Here is an 18,391-nt window from a genome sequence, read left to right as displayed (position 1 = left end):
GGCCTTTCCGCCTGAGGATTCAAACATCTATATATAACATCCATAAACACATGAACAAAAACACGGGCCATCTGTCTAATTACATACATGTCCACACATGTGACTCAGATCTGTGCTGTTTTTAATGCTTATGCCTGAAGGACATTTGGACCCTGACTGTTCTTTTTTTTTTCACACTTAATCAACATCTTGCAATATGCTTAAAAAAAAATAAAAATAAGCAATGCACTAGCATTACAGTATGTATATGAAAACAGCAGAACGGGAACTTCAGGAGAACCAAGCGAAAAAAGCATCTGTATACAGTTTAACGGTTAACACTAATTTAAAGTGGCTCAGGTGATTGTGTAAGCCTCTGAACGGGCATCAGTTTCAGTTGTACATATGGCAGCAGTGCAGAGTGTGTGGGCTGAAGCAAAATAATATAAAGCTCTGCGTGGTATGAGTGTGCATACTAATATCTGAGCAAAATACTATGCCGATATGGGTTAAATTTTGTAATGCTAACACAAGACATTAAAAAAAAAAATGCGTACACTAGTGGTCAACAATTATGGGTTTTTCAATTATCAATATCTACAATGCAAGGAGTTTGACTGGCAATATAATGCAGATATATACTACAATTTCATAAACCTAAAACTTTCTGATGAATGCACATGATATATGAACTGCAGAAATTAATATTTTATATTAATCAATTTACACTTAAAACTGTTAATCTGCCAAGCAGACATAGTATGAAAATGCTGATAATTGACAAAATATCATGGCAGATCATCAGTAGCATTTTCTCGTCCCATAGCTCTGAAAGAGTTCCAATGTTTTGCTCACATGGCACATGATCTGTAGTGTGAATCAGCATTCTGTCAAACTGATCCCAGTATGATAATTCTGTCAATAGACTGCAGTGTTTCAGTATGGGTCATGATCATGTAAAAGTGCATCATACTAATCTGCTGCAACAAAACCATCAGCACGTACCGCTTGGACATACTGGAGCAAAGGTGCCCCCCGCTTGGACATACTGGAGCAAAGGTGCCCCCCCCCCCCCCACACACAAACACACAGCAGAACATAAACAGAGGATGATCCAATTGGTGAGTTCAGTCACGCAGCAAAGCTGCAATTGGTTAGAGACTGACTGCATAGCAGAATAGCAGCTTTACTCAGCAATAGTCATCCTGCCTTGTGCCTCTCCGATTCTCCCCTCTGAACACTATTTTTCAGTTTCTCGGTCAGAACAGACACTTTCTCAATGTGTGTGTGTGTGTGTGTGTGTGTGCGTGCGCTATTTTTTTTTTCTACATCCTTCTCATCCTTTTTCATTCTCACCCTTTCCACTTCCTGCCTAAGGCTCTCCCTGCAGCACATACACATGTGACTGTCCCAGGAGAGACCTGACTGATGAAATGTGACCTCTTTCTCTTTAAAGGATATTGATACAGGACAACATTTAGTCAGCAGAAAAGGTCCACTGGACAGCCTCTGTCTAGAGGTTCATAGAATGCATTATGAATTTATATAACAAATGCAAATACACATCTGTAAACTAAACTGCATAAAGTTGCAAAAATATAATTTAGAAAGGTACACAAAGTTCAATCTACCTCATTTTACTCTTGTTTTATTACTAACTTTATTAGTTAAGCTAGTAGCTAGTAGTTTTTGCTGTGGTACAGAAGTACTTAGAAGTATACTACTGTAAGTATACTACTGTACACAAATGTACAGTTCTAAATGTACTTTACTTTACAGACTTGCAATCATGTAACCTGCACGTAAAGTTACAGATCAGCCCACCTGTTTTTCAATTAAGACACTTTCACAAGACATTTATCATTTAAATCCTACTATTTTGAAACTTAATATCGTAGTCATCTTAGTCAATAAAATAGTCATGTTAGAGTTGTGTATGTGTTATTTTTTTCATTAGTCAAGTGACTCATAACATGAATCCAAAACATGTTGGAATGGAAAACGCTACAACTAATAGACAATAAATCACAATTATTTTTACAATGAAACCTCAACCATTTCAAAAAATGTAGTGTTTTTCTGCCTGACGCTGGTTATAATAAGATATTCTACATGGTTTCACAATGCTCACCTGGCTAAGAAATTTCAACATTGTCTCACGAGTTCAGTGCAAGTAACCCCACATCTCCAATTCTGCTTCGCTGATGACTTAAATTACATAACATTTTACGATAACTGTTTTAGTAGGAGTTAGTAGGAAAAGCAAATTTAGAAACACTCAGAATTCCCATCAGTGCTTGCATTTCATAAACATGCTAATACATTTCAGGAAAACACTTCAATGGAATGACCTTCATTCCCAAGGAAAGATGTTCCATGAATCTCTTGAATTAAACATACAGTATGAGGGCACCAGAGGAAGACCAGAGGACCACTCAGCCATCTGATAAAAATCTGTTCATGAAATAGAATCAATTTAGTGTTTTATCAGAACCAGAGCTTCCATTATTGAAAGGTCACTCTTAGAGGCCCATAATATATAGGCAATGATAATGCAGGGCTGATCTAAAAAAAAAACAAACAAAAAAAACAATCTAGAGTCAAGATGTTTGTCTACAGAAAAAAAAAGAGGGGGCAAATGGGTGTGCTCTAGTTAAACAATAATGAGGAAAGAAAGGAGTCATGCCTAATTAGGATATTCAGCTCTTTTGCATTATAATAGGCAATGATGCAGTGTAGGAATAATAATCGAGTCAACCAAAGTTAGCTATCTGTAATCTTTGGTCAAAAGACGAGTTTTCTTTTTGTTAATTAGATATTAACTCTACTGATTTCAGCTGAAATGTGGCTCTGGGGAAATGAGGCTGGACATAATTAACTTGTGTAAGGATAGAACTAAACATCCAAATGTAGGTCAGTGAAAAATTTACAAGACCTCAAAGTCTAAGGCAACTGAACCATTTACAATTCACTATAGCAAATGAACCCAGTTGATCAGTCGATGCCATAGCAGAACTGAATTTAATATAGCCAGGTAACAGGTGGAGGAATGGTCTGCATCCTGAACCACTGGAGAGAAAGGTCTGTCATTCACTCACACACAGGCCTGTCAAATTCACAAAACAAAAGCAATAGGAATTGAGAAAATGTATTGACCATGAAATGTATTTTACATTATTTCAAACCATTTTCCCGAACACTCCCTTTAACTTGATGGAAAACAGTTCGTACTGCTTCCCCTAACATGGAATGTTCTCAGAACTTTGGCAAACATTCTGGAAAGGTTTTCTTTTAATTGTGAACAAGCGTTACTTCAGGAATGTTAATAGAACAATTGTTCCGAGTAATCTGGTCTTACACAATGTTCCCCAAACATTTTTTTTATACATCATTTATAGAACATTTTGTTTTAGTTGGACATTCATCTAACACTTTTTATGTTACTAGCTTCAGAACGTTTATAACATTCCAAAGGTAACGTTCCCATAATGTTTGCAATTTTATAAAATGGAATGTTCCCTTAAAATTTCATACCCATAAAAGCTGTTTTTAAAACATTTTAAAAACTGGAAGTTTTGAATGTTCAGAAATAAAAAACATTTTATAACTAAATGGGAAAATTAGCTAAATATTTTTGGATCAGGGCTCGACAATAAGGACTGCCCGGTGTGCGTGAAATTTTTTAAATAGCAAGGCTTAAAAACATGTGCAAATGATAAACCTTAGTGACGACGCTGCAGTGGCCCAATCGGGCCAGTGACAAATTTGTCAACTATCCCAAATCTAAATTGCTGTCCATACTATTAGCTTTGAGGTCATCTATATTCTAACTAAACCTCAAGCAGACCAAGACATGTACATACATGCTGCTCACATATTATTATAGCCCAGTTTGTGCTGATTACAATGAGATTAGACTTTAGCCATTTAGATATTTATAGGAAACTGAAAAAAGCACAAATGTCAGGGCATGACAAAACTTCTCCAGGCCCCCAAAATACCCTTAGACCTCAGAGGGTTAAAGTGGCATTATATTTAATATAATAGTTGTTGTCCATATCCAAGTCATTAAGTGAAAGGGGTATATACATTTTTGTCCAATGAGAATGTCTTGTAATACCAACAGCTACTGACCATTAAAAGAACATTTAAATGCACAACAGCCAGTTTCAACAAACCCCTTAAGTTAAGAAAATAATTATTGCTCACTCAATTATAATTATATCTAAGAGTATTCTTAGCACATTTTTTTGCAACCAGCCACAAGTTCTTCAGTATGTTCTGCCTCAACTTATTGTTTTCGTAGAAAACACTTCGAGACAGAAAAGGAAAAACATGTAAGAAATAATAGTTGGACTTGCATTTAATAAAAAATAAAAAATAAATTAGAAGACATGCAACAGTGACTGCTTTTTAAATGGGCAATATGGATTTCTTTGATTTCTTTATTTTGCTTATGCCAAGTGTAGTGTAGTTTTTTGCAATTTTTCAAAAACGTTACTGCCACCTGGCCAAGTTTCACACATATTTGGCGAGAATCCATTTTGGACCTTGTAGTCCATTCTTATAAACGCTCTGCCAACATGACATGGGTGGTCTAAATGACAAAACAAACACATACACATATACACACACACATAAACACACACCTGCGATGCAGAAAGGTGTGATAAATGCCGCAGGTTACACAGATCTGCAAGTGCACACCTTCTCCCTGGTGGGACTCCCAAACATGACTAATGCACCAAGACAGCAGCTCTGCGTCCACACCACAGGATGATTAGAGAGAACTGTTAAGGTGTTTTCTCAGAGGAGAATCTTAAATTTACATGCAGAGCTTCCTTAATGTCTGCCTAAAAAACAGTTTAGGCATGTTTTAGGCATGTTTGCTCAAAAACAATTGCATGGAAGTAAGTGATATCCCATATTTTCTGACTTCTGGTGGCACGTCTCAGTCTGTTATCCTCTAGCACTCTCACCCACATCTTTGGACAGTGTCTCAGAATCACATAACCAACACAGACCTTGAATATCTCCATCCTGCCTTCTTTCAAATATTCTCAATGTTGCGGCTCATATTAAGCATTAAAGAGAAAGACACTGAAACATGAGATACTATAAGACAGGTTTTTAAGGCACTGTATTGTGTTGTAGTCTTTGTAGAAAGCATTGTCCTCACTTCTAAAATGCATTATACTGACCCTGATTCTGTACCTATAACACAAATTATTAATTTTATCACTGAAGAAATTACATTCATAATTCTTTATGGTTTCAAAGTTGACACAATATTTTAACCATATTAATCATCATGATATTTACATTTATTAGAAATTAAAACTGTGAGTAACTGAATGGTTTGAGCATGTTTAAAGATTATTTACTAATTGAGCATTAAAAGAACCAGTTCATAAGAGCTTGTTCATGAATCAGACTTCACACTATGCTTGCAATTAACTTGCAATGAATATACCGTTCATGCTTTGTTTCAAAAACCTTTAAAGAAAGCCAAAAGATTTATGACTACAAAAGATTCATGACTATATCTTGTCACTTTTTTTAAGTTCTAAGAAAAATTATTAAATTATTTAATCAGTTTCCATCCAAGTCACATAACAATATTTAATCCTATAAATAATAAGAAAATAGATGCAAGTAAATTCGCAATTTATTTTTCGCAAATCGAGAGAGGCAGCTTTCCATGCATGTGCTTCGGGTGTGTGAACGATTCTCATTACGTTTGAGAGGATGTTTGGAATGTGTTGCTTAATCAGATGCACATTATAAGTAGTGTTAATTTTGGTTAACGAAAACTATGATGGAAAGTGTTCGTCAACAAGGTTTTTCCCCTGACGAAAAAGGCAATGACGAGACATATGACAATAAGGTCATTAAATGTTAACTGACCCCAACTGAACATGCAATATCGTTGACAAACAAAGATGAGACTAATATGTAGTTAAAAGAAGAAAAACTTTACGAAACCTTTTAATTTCTTTTTTTTTAAGTGGAGCCAAAACATTTCAGACTGCTGTACAAGACTCTACTATGCAAGCGTTCATGTTGGCGGTTGCTAGATATCAAGACCTCAAATTCCCCAATCAGAGCTTTTCTGTTAAACAGATACGTACGATACTCTGCCCTAGGGCTGTGCGATATGGGGAAAATATCTAATTGCGATTTTTTTGACAGATATTGCGATTGCGATTTGATTTGCGATTTTAAATTTGCAAAGTCAAGCTACAGCTCAATATTGTCAATAATGTGCAGCACAGTATGAGTATCATTACCCTGCTGAGAAAAAAAAAAAAAAGAAAACCGGATATTATTAGTTTCCATGAAACCATTACATGGGAAGTCGTGGCCTAATGGTTAGATAGTCGGACTCGCAATCGAAAGGTTGTGAGTTCGAGTCTTGGGCCGGCAGGAATTGTGGGTGGGGGGAGTGCATGTACAGTTCTCTCTCCACCTTCAAAACCACGACTTAGGTGCCCTTGAGCAAGGCATTGAACCCCCAACTGCTCCCCGGGCGCCGCAGCATAAATGGCTGCCCACTGCTCCGGGTGTGTGTTCACAGTGTGTGTGTGTTCACTGCTCTGCGTGTGCGCACTTTGGATGGGTTAAATGCAGAGCCCCAATTCTGAGTATGGGTCCTTTTTGTTTTTGGCATTATTCCAATAGGAATTACTGTTGTTATATCCAATACAATTACCATTATAACCCTTTCAATTTTCAATTGTGTTTTGAGAGGTTTTTTTATATTATATTATATACTATATATTATATACTACTAATATATTATATATATTTTTTTGTCAATTATTAAAGTATTACATGTAGTAATACACTATATTTGGGATTTTAAGATCAAGTGGAAAAAGTGCTGAATGTTTGATTTCATTCAAGTGAAATTAGCAAGCAGTTAGACTGAATTTACATTTGTTTTAAACGCGGAGCCAGGCGCGAGTTGACGCAGGTTGCGCACATGCGTCAAGCCTCATCCATACTGCCAGATGCGCTCGTGGAGATTTGCGGTGCTGGCCCGCGCGAGAATATAACCGAGCGTTACGAAACAGGCTGCGAGTGCGGCAAGTGTGAACGGCTCGTCCGTTTTTGTTTTTTTTATTGTGGCCGTTTACACAGTTGCTTAGAGCAGAGCTGATTGTGGAGAATGGAGGTGCACTCACTCTATTGGTTAGTAATGTTTTTTTCCCGAAAAACATTAATGCAATTGGAATTATTGGAATTACTATGAGGAATTTCTCTGTAATAATATTTGAAATTAGGTTTTTGTTACACCAGTTTTCATAACGTATACTGGGCGAGTGTATATTTAAAGCGTTTTTTTTAGACTCTATTTGATATCCCGTTATAAATCTGTACACTTACGTTAGATAAGGTAAAATAAACCATGCATATGAGTTTATATTCTATTGATTTGTGCTTATTGGTGAAAGAGCAACTTCTGATGAAATGTAAAAATTGAAAAAAAACAAAAAAAAAAACAAGATTAGTATTTACCTAATATATACCAACTTACAATGCTGTACTGAGGAATTTCTCACAAAAATGTAATGATTTAATATTTGACTGCAGTTTACTTTGTATATTACAAATAAAATCCTGAAAAATGTGCATCCTACATTTCAATTACTGATTACGTTTAAAAAACAAACAAAAAAAAAAACATCAGTGCTATCCCTTTCCCTACATAGGTCTTATAAAATTGTTGGGGTCAAACAATACAAAAGTGATGGAGATAATTTACAAGAGAAAAAGCTCCAGCCTTCAAAGCAAGATCTCCTACTACATTTTCTCTGCTGTAGCTGCCATTAAAAACTTACTGCACCAAATCTCTGCGACTTGCACCTTCCTCTCATTCACCAGCCTCGGCCCAGTGCCCAGAGGCAGAGCGACACCATCCAGACACAACCTAGCAGGAAAAGCTGCTTCCTCTCCACCAGACTGTACTTATAGTAACATGACATCTCAGAGCAACCATAACAAAGCCTCATCTTCACAGCATCTAGTATAACTAAAGCCATAACATAACACGTATCATCAATGTCGAACTGCGTAGCATAAAGCCAATATTTGTGGGCAACAGATGGGCACTGCAGCAGGTGAAAGCATGATGCTCATATTCAGCCATCAAATGCTTGTTCTTCAATGCATTTCACAGACTTCAATGCATTTTCACACTCCTTTCAATGTTTTTATGATGCCTAATGCTAATGTAATCAGTCACAACATGCATTAATCATTGGGAAACACAGATTTTAACTCCCTGTGCAATACGGTCTGCAGATATGCTTCTCAATGCAGCAAGCAGATGCTGAGACCGGACAAGAAGACATTCACGCATATAAACTCACGCTTAGGTTGGGAGCCAGATGAGATGGAGAAGAAAGCAAAGAAAGCTTGTCTTGTTGCTTGACTACCCACCTCTGCCGATGCCTGCTGCAGTGTTTCCTGCTCGGCGAGGCTGAAGAAGAGTTGGGTGGGTGCAGCCAGATTGCCTCCACCGAGCGTCAGAAACGACGGCGAGAAAGAGAGAGGGTGGGAGGGGGAGATGAGACGGGAATGGTGAGTGGGTTTATCCTCCACACTACCCTTTCAATGTGTGTGCCTGTATGGCTGAGTGCATGAGAGGGGGCAGATGGAAAGGAGAGAGAGAGACAGAAGCGGTGTGTATGTGTGAGCGAGTCTCCCAAGACAATGCCAGTGAATAGAGACTGAGGAACACAGTAGATGCGTTAAATATAGGGTCCCTCCCCCTTACATCACACGAAAACAGTGCTCTGCACAGTCAGCGCTACATCTAACCATATGGAGGAACAACGGATGCAAGGAGGAACAGAGAGAGAGGGGAAGACACAAGAAAGGAGACACACAAACAAATTTAAACTAGAGTGTTTAAAATGTTGTCATAAAAATGGCTTCAAAGGGGCTGGGAATCTTTAGGTAGACAATGATTCGATTCACGCTTCATAGGTTTTTGATTCAATTCAACAACGATTTTAGCAAATTTAGAACGATTCAATTTGATTGGATTCACAATAAAATTTTATTCGATTCGATTGTAACGATTTGATTTAACATTCTTTAAGTGCATTCACAGGATTATTTAAATGCTTCCCCTAAATTCTTTTTAAATGCTTAGTCAGTGGGCAAAATGCACAGCAGCCTTTATAGTTACAGAACCATAGGTTAGAGAATTATTATTTTTTTTGTCCATTGTTAGATGGTAGTTTAATGATGCTATGGCATATGTAAAAAATTATGTAAGCATAGATTTTAATAAAGAGCTTTAAAGTATTATGCATACGCAAACATTTTGCCACACCAGGGCCATAGCCATAATTTCAGAAGTGACAGAAATGTATAATACTATAATTTTATGTATGTGTGGTGGGGGAGGCGTGGTTTAGCGAAGTCTGTAATGGTAAAAACTCCATGATCACGGGAAGGAGGAGGCAGGAACCGCCGGACAATCAAATATAAACTTTAATGACAAAATAAAGATAAAACAGCGCGTCAGTCGTCCGTGAGGGGCTGACGCGCTGTTTTATCTTTATTTTGTCATTAAAGTTTATAAATAAAAACCAAACACAACTAAAACCCAGGCCTGGTCCTCTCTCGATCTTCACTGTCGTCGCTCCAGTTTTATATCCTTCCATCTCCTCCATGGGACTCGAGACCGATGGGTCGAACAGGTGTCGCTCATCTCCAATCACTCCACCCGCCCCACTCGTCACAGTATGTATGTATAATAATAATAATAATAATAATATCCTTTGGGTTACAACTCCGACTCTCTATCCATTAGGCCACGACTGCCCCCTTGCAATGTTACTTTAGTATCATTCAGATACTATTATAATTTTTATTAAAATTGTGAATTTTCTATTTTCATTTTAGTTAGGGTTTTAAGTTTTATTTTTGTAATTTTTGTAATGTCCATATAGTTTTTATAAATTTTTGTTTCAGTTTAAGTTATTTTAGACTAAATTGAGTAATGTTATTTAAAATTAAATTACAGTAAAATGAGTAATGCTGTCATTTTATTCAATTATTCAATTTTTTTTTATGGTTTTAGTTTTTTAGTTTTAGTTAACTATTTTAAACTTGCTTTATATGTCTGCATCTCAACTGCCAGAATTTAATTAAAACTAGTTTATATTAATACAAAATATATCAGTTTGATACTGCATGGCACAATTACCGGTTCCAAGGTATACCACGATCTGAAAACTTTGGGATAAAAAGTAGAGGTCGACCGATATTTCGGTCGGTCGATATATCGGGCCAATATTTGTCATTTTTTAATATATCACCATCGGCCGATATCCGTGTTTAGTAGCGCCGATTTAAAGTCAGGCACGTCGGCGGGCAGCCCCGTCTTATTGGTGCGGTGGAAAGTGCTGCTGCCGCATGTGAAGCACCCCAAGCGAGCGGAGGAGCACCCCAAGCGTCATGGCGAGCGGAGGAACGGAGGAGCTTGAACGCCCCGCGCATTTTGGCTTCCCTGTCAGATATAATGGTGAAGGAAAGAGGTTAGAGTGAAAAGATTGTGCCAGATCTTTATGAACAGAAGAAGAAAAAAGTTGTGGATGAACTATCTCGAGCATCATCTGTTGCGCTCACGACAGAAGGGTGGACGTGCAGGGGGACGGAGAGCTCTGTGATGATAACTGCTCACTTCATTACAGCAGACTGGGAGATGAAGTCCGGCTATTATGTTTAAAAGAAGATATTATGCCATGTGCACTTTAAGTTGATTTCAAATATTTTAAATTTAATAATTTAATGTTAATAAAAAAAGACAAAACGTATGTTTATTTATCTTGGCCTTTTTTTTTTTGGCTGATCCAAAAAATTATCCGATCCATACGAGCGAGCGCGGGTTTGACTAGATGTATTTGGAGGTTATTGCTCACGTCTCGTTCTGCACATATCCAAATGTTTCCATATTCGCAATGTATCTGAATGTTAAACTATAATATTTTTTATTTATTTAATGTAAAATAGACGATAAAGATCATCCTCTTCACATGAGCAAAAACGTCCTTGGCATCACAGCAGAGTGGACCGGTATACTACGGTCTATTTAAACTGACCAGTGTAACCTTTTAAATGTTTGGTTGACTGTTCTTTATTTTAATAATGAACAGATTTTGATGTAAGTTTGAAATTAGAATGCACTTTAGATGTTCTGTGTCATTTATACCAAACACAAATGTTGCTGGTTGCTAGTGTGTTTGCAGCACTACTGTTATTTATTTTTTATATATTTACATTTTTCAGTTTATTTGATTTTTATTTCTAAAATTTTATTTATTTAAATGTATATTTAAGTTTACATTTATGTTCCAACAAACTTGAAAAATTCTACTTGATAAATGCTCTAAAACTTTTATTTAAATGATTGCTTTTTCATACACACACACATATATATATATACATATATATATATACATATATATATATATATATATATATATATATATATATATATATATATATATATATATATAACCTGTTTTATATATTTAATACTTGGTCAGTTTATTGATTTGTTTGGTTAACTTTGGATACATTTTTTATTTTAATACCTTGCAGTGCACAAAATTAAGATTCTAGAGATGCTTCAAGTCAGTGCTCAATAAATGATGATAAGTTTAGAAATGTTGTGCATCCACTTATTATTAGTGTGACATTTTAGCATGCAAATGAAGGGGAAAACTTCAAGATATCGGCCCTAAAAATCGGCAGCACATATCGGCCATTGGCTGACCCTGACCTCTAAACATCGGCATCGACTATAGAAAAACCCATCGATCTTGGGAAAAATTGTTATTTTTCTGCGATATATATTGCGATATTTTTTCTTACAAACAAAAATGGGGTGAGCACACTTACATTCTCATTTTAAATGATTTAAACATCGACACCATCGCGTCAATTGATTAATATGCGGGAGGGAAAGAGAGCAGACAGCGCTCGTGTTGTTTGAAGACGGCTCGCTCTCTCTCTGTCTCTGTCGCGCAGGCTCTCTCTCTGTCTCTGTCGCGCAGGCTCTCTCTCTGTCTCTCTCGCGCACTCTCTCTCTCGCGCACACTCTCTCTCTCGCGCACACTCTCTCTCGTGCACGCTCTCTCTCTCTCTCTCTCGGTCTCTCTCGCGCACGCTCTCTCTCTCCCTCTCTGTCTCTCTCGCGCACGCTCGCTCTCTCTCTCTCTCTCTCTCGCGCACGCTCTCTCTCTCTCTCTGTCTCTCTCGCGTGCTCTCTCTCTCTCTCTGTCTCTCTCGCGCGCGCTCTCTCTCTCTCTCTCTCTCTCTCTGTGTCTCTCTCGCGCTCTCTCTCTCTCTGTGTCTCTCTCGCGCTCTCTCTCTCTCTCTGCCCTGTTAAACTTGCATGTGTTTTTCAGTCCTGTCAATGAAAAAACTTTCACTCCTATGATGGTTAAGCTGTGCAATTAATCTGCGAATCACATTCCTAAAGGGCCTGGGAGCAGCTGGCCCATACAGTTAATGAATAACAGATCAACTACGACAGCCTACATCACACATCCTGCGATGTGACTATCGTGGATTCGTACATCGCGATATTGATGCTTAAACGACACATCGTGCAGCCCTAGTTCCTGCAATATGCCCTGTTTTTCATGTCTCCTCAAAGACTGAAAGTGCAGGAATCCCTCATGTTGAGTGCAGTGTAGAGAGTAACATGACTTTTCTCCTCTTGTTGGGGCAAGCAGTCAGTCACGTGTGTGTATGACGGCTGAAAGAGCTTCCCCTGTAACTTACGCAATCGGCAAACGGTCGTTTTTTGTTTTATTTCATTTTTAAGTCTGTAAATGTCCATTAACACAGGCCATAGACGCTGAAGACGGACGCACAGAGAAAAATACTGTAGCAGGCATATCACTCACTGTTCATAATGCACAAACTATTGAAAGAAAATCTTAAATAATTATTTGGGGGTTTATATGAAAGTTTCTGAGGGAAAATGATTGTCTTCAGAAAAGTTTAGATGATATGTTCTTTTCATCTCGTCTCTGTATGCTTCACATGAAAGCAGCGTTTCAACGCACAGCACTGCTTTGTTTATCTGTTTAGCTGTATCTGCTGTTCCATAAGCGCCACCTGCTGTTAGAGAGTGACCCCCAATTTCCACCAGATGCGTACTCTTTTCTTTTCTCTTTTCATTTCTTCATCCATCGTGTCAACAGGGTTAAAACTTCAACAAGCCTGTCTCCGCCCATTATGACGTTTTCAAGGTGTAGTGTAGGGAAATATGAGCGCGGTGTATTTTATTTTGAAAATTAAACGGATCTTTTATTTTGTTTCTGGCTGTTCTGTTTTGTCACTCGACTTCCTGTCCTGCGTACTCTGCCCTGTAGTGCTGCGGAGCGCTCCGGCATCCGGCAAAAATAGAAGCTCTGCGTATCTGGTCCGGAGGGCTGCGGATCGCCGGAGTCGGAACGCAGCTGTAACACATTCAGTGGAAATACACTCATTGACTTTAATGGAAACCTATTGACTCCGCCGCCGTGACGGAGCCGTAACGCAGCCGTTATGCATCTGGTGGAAATTGGGGGTGAATCTGCGTCTGTCTGCTGTTTGTTTTGTTCAGGCATGTAGTATAATTCTACAAAGCTAGTCTCAGAACATTCTGTTTTTGCATCAAATTAGGTTATTATTAAATCAAATTATGTATATGAAACTAGGGTAGCAGTAGCTCTAGCAGCAAATCAACTATTCACATCAAATGCTGCAGGACAGCCCACAATTCAGCAAACATTTCAGAAGCAAATCAAAGTAAAAATAAACAAGTACTACTGTTCCAATTATTCTGTATGTTGCTCAGAAATAAATAATATTTTGGTCAGTGGAAAAAATATTTTAAAATATCCCATTTTAGAGCTGTAACAAAAATACTGTGATATCGCTCGAGGTTATCATACCGTCAAAATCTCATGCCGGCCAATGCCTATTTGCAATATTATACACATTTCATTTTTTCACAATTAGAAATCTTCCCAAAGAAGAGGATGATAGTAAGATGCAGATGAAGGGGGATAAAGTTTTTCAAGCATTTCATACTTTTTAACACAGATTGTTTTAGCACATGCATTAGTATGAGATGTTTGGCCGTAGCTTTGGGGATTGCAGCAACTCTAGCATTGCATTACTACGGTGTCGCTGGTCCTGGTCACATCCAGCCATACTACAGCAGATCTGTTTGCCACCACCCTGTTCTCATCCTTGCAGCATGGAGACCATAAGGAAACGCCTCTACATTTAGCCTAAGTACTGTCCTAAGTGATGCATTTACTCTGAGCACTAAATATGATACAGAACAGTGGAAGAATAAATGCTTTCTTGAAGACCAGAGCAGTCTATTAAACTTTCACAAATTCATGTGTATATATTAATAAAAGTTACTTTTTAAATAGAAACCCAATATCCATTTTAATAAGACTAGAGGGAAAACAGGTCAAGAATTTGTCTTTAATGACTTTAATTCTTTATGAATTATTTAAATCTTATTTAGCTAAAATGTTGACACAGAAAATAAATAAATAAATATATATCAAGCTGAAATTACAACATGGGACAAGAATAAAGCTTACTCATCAAAATGCCCTGGAAAATTTGTCAATACATTTCTCATATAATAGCATGTCCAACACTTTACACAGTTCTTTCCTGACTCTAAGATTAAGGAGCATTTAGAAAAGACAATACATTTTCACAGAACCAAGCAACATTCACTGCTTTTCCACTGGGGCGTGCATTTGCATTCTCATGACGACAAGAGTGGCATACGCATTTTCAATTCCCATGGGACTTTGTCAGAGAAAGGAAGAGAGCAGATAAACTCAATTTCATCACACTGCCGTAATTCTAGGAAAGATATTAACATATCCTTGACCTTGAAGAGATACAGCAATAAAGAATGTACTGAAGGGAATTAGTAAGTTATTTTTGCCCATTATGGGTAGTCCCTCCACACTGCAATGGAAAATTAGGAATTACATTTGCACAGCTAAATGCATAACCACAAGGACAAAGTACACAAGAACATAATGATGAACGTTGCACCTTCTCACAAGTTTCTAATTAATCCCTGCAATTTAAAATTTCACAGACAAAATATGACAAATTACAGCAATCAACTACCCATAATATTTTAGAAAATATTGGATCGTCACTCCAAGTCAAGTCGTCAAGTCACCTTTATTTATATAGCGCTTTAAACAAAATACATTGCGTCAAATCAACTGAACAACATTCATTAGGAAAACAATGTCAATAATGTAAAATGATAGTTAAAGGCAGTTCATCATTGAATTCAGTGATGTCATTTCTGGTCAGTTTAAATAGTGCCTGTGCATTTATTTGCAATCAAGTCAACAATATCGCTGTAGATGAAGTGACCCCAACTAAGCAAGCCAGAGGTGCCAGAGGCAAGGAACCGAAACTCCCATCGGTGACAGAATGGTCCAAAAAGCTCCAAGGACATTAAGAGCATCGTGAACCATATATGTTCTGCCCATGTGAGGTGCGCCGCTTGTGCTGTTCTGTAGTTTATTAGAAGTTTATTAATTCTGAATGTTTTGTACCTTAATGCCACCCTGCACTTCCTTGGGTCAGCAGCAACACACCCGCCATGTGTGAAGTCGATTGAATGAATGGTTCTCGACATAATAAAAATGCAAACAGACAGACAGACAGACACACAGAGATTCCTGCCTTTATTACACCGTGTCTACACCACACGCTACAGCTGTTGTGTCGTGCCATACCGTACCACAACAGGTGAAGTCTGACTACACTGGACGTGACAAAGCGACGGTTGATAATCATTTGAAATTTGTGTCAGTACGTCATAAATGGAACGCAGCAGCAGTTTACTGTCGGGAATTTGTTGCACCACGCCATGCGCATCCAGTGTAGACAGCATAATAGGTTCTGTTGTATTTTGTCGTCTGGCAAATACAAAATGTTGTTATTCTGGCGTCCAGTTTAGACACGGTGTTGAGAGATGAATATGTTCAGCCCCCTCCATCCGAAGATTTGGTGTTGATTACAATCGTAGCTTCGAAGCTCAAAATTTTTTATTTGGACCAGCCCTACTATTCACTATTCCATTTCTGAAAAGAAGGTTTTATGTTTCTGGGAAAGAAATATACTGTGTAATATACTGTAAACCTAAGCTGAAACCTGAAGTTTTCATTCCATTCTGTATTCTAAGTGCGGATATGATTAAAAGGGAAGATCCAATCAAGGAAGTCACTGAAGAGCCTCATAATTGCATCATTTAACCAATGACTCAGTCTGGCTTATAGTGCCACTCCTTGTGTCCAACCACCAGCTCTCTACTGTACAGACTTCGTATTAGTAAGACAGTGGCTTCTATTTATATAATGGTTTGCAGCGCTGCAGCGGAATGGAGCAGAGGCCAAAAAAAAAAGAATCAAATTGCGCATGCATGCATGCAGCCTGTGAGGATAACTCTTGCCATTTTACTTCACTTTCCTGTTCCTGCACTCAAGTTGAAAAGCACATTAACACATGGCTTGAGGGGCGGTCTCAAATAACTGCAGCCCACTTGAAGTGTGAAAAACGGTGCAAGCCAACTTAAAAAAAATGTTTTTGACAAAGCAAGTGCATTTTTCAGATGGCCAAAGGAAGTCAGCTAAACGGTTCATATATAGTGACAGCTGTACACATTAAACTTTTGTCCATTAAAGAGATGAGTTCTGAAAATACATATTCTAGCAACTCTATACCGCATTCTATCACCTACTTTAGCAACAAAGGTTAAATAACATTTGCCCACTTTTTTTTTTTTGTTTAAAAGGAGTTCACTTTAGGGATAAAACGGTATGAATCTGTAAGAAAAATGTAATGCTAAAAAATGTTATTGTAATTTTTGGAAGAATAACAAACTGAAACAACTAACGAAAATATTATTTATACACATAATAATAATAAAGGCCTCCATTGTATTTGATAAGCCCACTTGCTTGCATTGTTTATGTAGGCTACTTTTTGACTAATAAAAAAACACTATAAAGCACTTGACAATATTGGTAAACTACGTATTTATTTACTGATTTAGGTCTTGCAGTAGTAACAGTAACCGGTGTAAACTATGGTAACCAAGGGAAATAAGTTAAAGGGTCATGAAGAGTATATCCTGCAAAACCAATCTCTACTTTAAAGGATGCAGAACACATTTCTGGCATGTTTTATTATTATTAATGTATTTCAATGGGAGAAGATGCTGATAGCTTTGGATTCTGTAACGTTACATCATGAACTGACAGTTTCCTTTCTTCAAGATCACATTAAACTCAAAATCAAATCTCAGGACGATAAACTAGCTAAAATAGCAGGTGACGTTATAACGTTAATAGCGAGTAGCAAAATACAACAGAAATTAGTTTTGTTTTTCATTTCCGAGCTTTATAAACTGTAAGATCGACGTCTCTTTATGAGATATTCAGCGATTTAGCATTACCTCAGCAACACAAGTCTTCAGTAGTGATTGATTTCTTGCATAACAATAGCTGAGCGTTGTATAAAATGTATTATTCTTACCTTACAGCAGGATAATTATCGATATTCACCTTAAAACTTTATTTAATGTGATGACAGAAGACCGTTGGCCAAGCAGCTACAAATGACTCTTTTTTGCCGCTTTTCACACTATCTCGCCACGCGCTACAAAAGACACTCGCGCTGCGCAGGGACGCTCCTATTGGCTGGTTGAGACGCACCGCAACAAAACAGCGACGCTTGATTGGTTGGCCTCGCAGTACGTCACTGGAAATATTTTCATGCGTCCAATAGTTACGCAGACCTTTTCAATACTCTATCCTCAAACTGTGCAGTGCGTTTTGTGAATGTATTTGTGTTAAAGATTTTTAGAAAACTTATATAAGTTTAAACACTATCGTTTTCAATTATAATATTTAAAAAAAAAATGTATACGCAGTGCAAATTTGTGGTCAAGACACGCTGCTACTATACCGTAAATACTATATTTTATTTTTGATGGGCATAAAATAAAAATTCTTCAAAAGTAAAAAATTACTTGTATTATTTAACCATCTACATTTGTTCCCCTTCTGGGTTTTGGTTAATTATTTTATGATACGTCTCATCTCCTATTGTTCTGTACATACACTGAACATTGTTGATAAAATGTCTGTAAAAAAACAGTGCATTAAAGAGGAATGAATTATGTGGTGATTTAAAATTCTTCATCTTCTTTTTTTATTATTAATAATAACAATAATAATAATGCTTCTGCTTTCTGTTAATGCCATCAAAGTGCTCTATATTTATCTGTTCCTGTTGAATGTTATTAAGAGTTATTAAGAGACTTTATGAG

General features: G+C 37.4%; 1 protein-coding gene across 2 annotated transcripts in view; it reads right to left on the bottom strand.

Moving 5' to 3' along the window:
* Positions 1 to 17,741, bottom strand: part of LOC132119696 (voltage-gated potassium channel subunit beta-2) — a 113,146-nt gene extending 95,405 nt beyond the window's left edge. For both annotated transcript variants that reach the window (XM_059529882.1, XM_059529883.1), the window contains exon 1: positions 17,596 to 17,741. The gene's annotated coding sequence lies outside the window, so the exon portion shown is untranslated. The remainder of the gene's footprint in view (positions 1 to 17,595) is intronic.
* Between the last annotated feature and the right edge of the window lie 650 nt (positions 17,742 to 18,391).

This window comes from Carassius carassius, chromosome 38, assembly GCF_963082965.1.
Source record: "Carassius carassius chromosome 38, fCarCar2.1, whole genome shotgun sequence".
NCBI classification, from domain to species: domain Eukaryota; kingdom Metazoa; phylum Chordata; class Actinopteri; order Cypriniformes; family Cyprinidae; genus Carassius; species Carassius carassius.
This window is presented reverse-complemented; position numbering and strand designations above follow the sequence as displayed.